This window comes from Canis aureus, chromosome 4 (genome assembly GCF_053574225.1).
Source record: "Canis aureus isolate CA01 chromosome 4, VMU_Caureus_v.1.0, whole genome shotgun sequence".
Lineage (NCBI taxonomy): Eukaryota > Metazoa > Chordata > Mammalia > Carnivora > Canidae > Canis > Canis aureus.
The window spans coordinates 64,896,371-64,899,781 of record NC_135614.1 but is presented as its reverse complement, the minus strand read 5'-3'; the positions used below and the strand labels follow the sequence as shown (position 1 = coordinate 64,899,781).

At 42.5% G+C, this 3,411-nt stretch overlaps 1 pseudogene; it reads right to left on the bottom strand.

The window, feature by feature from the left end:
- Positions 1-476: 476 nt before the first annotated feature.
- Positions 477-2,960, bottom strand: LOC144311735 (nuclease EXOG, mitochondrial pseudogene; annotated as a pseudogene).
- Positions 2,961-3,411: the final 451 nt, after the last annotated feature.

Below are 3,411 nucleotides of genomic sequence, written 5' to 3'. Positions count from 1 at the left end.
AACACTATCATACATGTTGACAGGACAACACACAGAAGATATCCAAATGCCATCTCAAAGACCAACTCAGGTCCTAGAGAAAGAGAACATTCGACGCTAGCCTCCAGGAAAGATGAGCAGATTCATCAAAGATCATGCATGATTTGGAGGCATGAAAATAAAATGTCTTTCCAAGCTAACATCCAGAGAGACACAAAGGCCATGTCATCTTGTGTCCAGAGTCCTCTGTGAACCCGACACAAGATCAGCACCCAATCCGCAGGTCCTACAGTTCCCTTAATAATCTATTCCTGCATCAAATAAAGAAAAATTGACAAAAACTTTTAGATCTTTAGGGTGAAATTTAGTCTTAAATTTAGGATTTCATCATTTCTTTAAGCAAGCAAAGCTACTAAAATGCAGTAGCTGAAGAGGACACACCTGCTTCATTACAAATGCTGTCACATATCTTGTGAGGAAAAAAAAGAAAAACAAAACTAAGATGTCTTTCTCTCCAGGAATCCTGCCTGCGCCTTAGCTTGGAGTTCTTCTAGCTTCTTCTTATAGCGGCTCATGAAGGAATCATCGGTTCAATCCCTGCATTCTTCAAATGTTCCATGATCTTTTCCAGCCTGAGTACTGATCGGGTTCCCTCAGTCTTTCTTGTGCTCAGGTACAGAGTGGACTCCTGGAAATCCAGGAGCTTACAGGTGTCCACAGAGCAGATATTCCTGATACCACCAGTTCTATCCAAATGAGGAAAAAACACCAGTCCTGACAACTTCTCCAGGTCCTGAAGGCTCGCTTGGAATTCACTTAACCGAGGTTGGAGGCCAACGGCTTCACTGGGCACCACGAAGGCCCCTCGTGCCAGGGGTTCAGCAGAGTCGGGCTTCTGTGAGCAGGATCACTTTATAAAGGTGTGAGGGGACTGCCACATTGTCCTCACCAATCCCCTCGTAACTAATGGTTTTCTCTCCATCATTTCCAGTCTGAGGAAAGGTCAATGGTCCAAGTACTATCCAGACATCTTCAAACCTCTCTGTCAGTTCTCGACGGTACATTTCTATTCTGTTCCAATACCCAGCATTATTATCAAAATTCTGAGGCACAATATTAGAAAAGCAAAAAGTTTCAGCCATGGCTTTAGATGAAAATTTGTCATTTCCTGCTGGAGCCATGTGTCCTCCTGACCACCCACTCCCAAGATAGTCTTCATTGAAGGCACTGAAGGTTGGCAGGATGTTGGGATCAGGCTTGAATTTACAATGTGTTCTGTTGGCATCACCCATTATCTTGCTCTTGGATGTATGTTGGAGAACCCATCTGGCCACCCGCTTTGACTGATCATAAGGCAAGGCAGGATTAGTGTAAAGCCTAGATTCTGTTCCAGTTAAAGGGACTCCAGATTGTTCTAAGAGAGACTTCTCTGCAGAACCGTGGGGCTCCCTCACTGCCAGCGCCACCTCCACGCCCTGCCTCTGGAGCAACTGCCAGGCCCTGAACTCGCCACCCGCGGCACCCACCGCAGCTCCGGCCACCAAGATGCCCAGAGAGCGCCCGCAGCCTCGGAGGCGGGGAGCAAAAGCTTGAGCAGCAACCTTCTCCCAAGCACCTGCCTTTTGCAGTCCGGAATTTTTTTTAAACAACTATTGAAAGCGCCTGAAAGTGACTTATATTGACTGAGTTTGGAAATAATGCAAGGTTTTTTTTTTTTTTTTAAGATTTATTTATTTTAGAGAAAGAGAGAGCATGCATAAGCAAGTAGGGAGAGGAACAGAGGGAAGGAAACTTCAAGCAGACTCCCTGTTGAGTGCTGAGTCCCACATGGGGCTTGATCTTAGGACCCCTGAGATCCTGACCTGAGCTGAAACTAAGACTCAGAGGCTCAACCCGACTGAGCTATCCAGGTACTCCAAAATAATGCAACTCTTAAAGAAGGACACCACACAGGATGAAACACCTGTTTATTCAGTTTTCCACTGTGCGAAAAGCTCCAGTAACACTGAGAGGTTATAATTAAAGAAGAAAACCACAATTACATAGGGTTAGAAGTTATAGGATGGAATTTGGGATTACAAGAGTGGCTGGACATTAAAGGGAGGTCTAAATAAAGAAGATACTCCAAGAAGTGCATATGCTTCATTAAATCCTTGGCTGACCCTTAGATAGTGCATGAGCTAGTGAAATGTCAAGGAGCCAACAGGAAACAGCTAGAATACTGAAAGAGCTGAGTAGGATTTTGAGCTTCTACTTAGCACAAGGGACACAGAATTAGAGTTTTGGTTATACAAAATTGTAAAGTTTCCTAAGTAACTTAGACTTCCATTGAAACTTCAGGACAATGCCTTAGTAGAAGTGATTATAAACTAGGATTAAGAAATATGCCCTGCATCAAAAGACAAAACAAAAATAAACCTATCCCCCCAAAAAATATAAAACCAAGTTTCTATACTTTTAAAACATTCCCTCAGTAATGTACCTGACTGCTAGGAAAAAAAACAAAAAACAAAAACACTTCAGTCTTTGGGAGAGTATAATCCAGAATTTCTAAATGTATCAATCATAATGTCCCATATCCAATAAAAATTAATGGCCATGAAAACAAAACAACACAATTAGCAATAGTCAGGGAAAACGTTGATTGATAGATGCAGAACCAGAAATAGAAAGACATACACAACTGTAGTCTACTAAAATAAAAAAAGAGAAAATATAAAAAACTTCTAATGAGAAAGAGTGTGTGTGAGAGAGAGAGAGATTTGAATTAGTAATTTAAAACTTGGCAGTAGAAAAGCTTAGACCTACATGTCTTCACTAACTAATTCTACAAAATATGTAAGAATAATTAATCCCAATCCAATCCTTCTCAAATATATCCAAACAATAGTAAGGGAGGGATTACTTCCCAACTCATTCCATGAAGCCAGTGTTACCTTGATTCTGTAATCAAAGATATCACAAGAAAACTTCAGATCCATATCTCTTAAGAATATAGATCCAGGGGGGATCCCTGGGTGGCGCAGCGGTTTGGCGCCTGCCTTTGGCCCAGGGCGCGATCCTGGAGACCCGGGATCGGGTCCCACATCGGGCTCCCGGTGCATGGAGCCTGCTTCTCCCTCTGCCTTTGTTTCTGGCTCTCTCTATCTCTCAGTCTTTCATGAATAAATAAATAAATAAAATCTTTAAAAAAAAAAAAAAAAAAAAAAAAAGAATATAGATCCAGGGATCCCTGGGTGGCTCAGCGGTTTAGCGTCTGCCTTTGGCCCAGGGCGTGATCCTGGAGTCCTGGGATCGAGTCCCACATCGGGCTCCCAGCATGGGCCTGCTTCTCCCTCCTCCTGTGTCTCTGCCTCTCTCTCTCTCTGTCTATCATAAATGAATAAATCTTAAAAAAAAAAGAATATAGATCCAAAAATCCTCAACAAAATA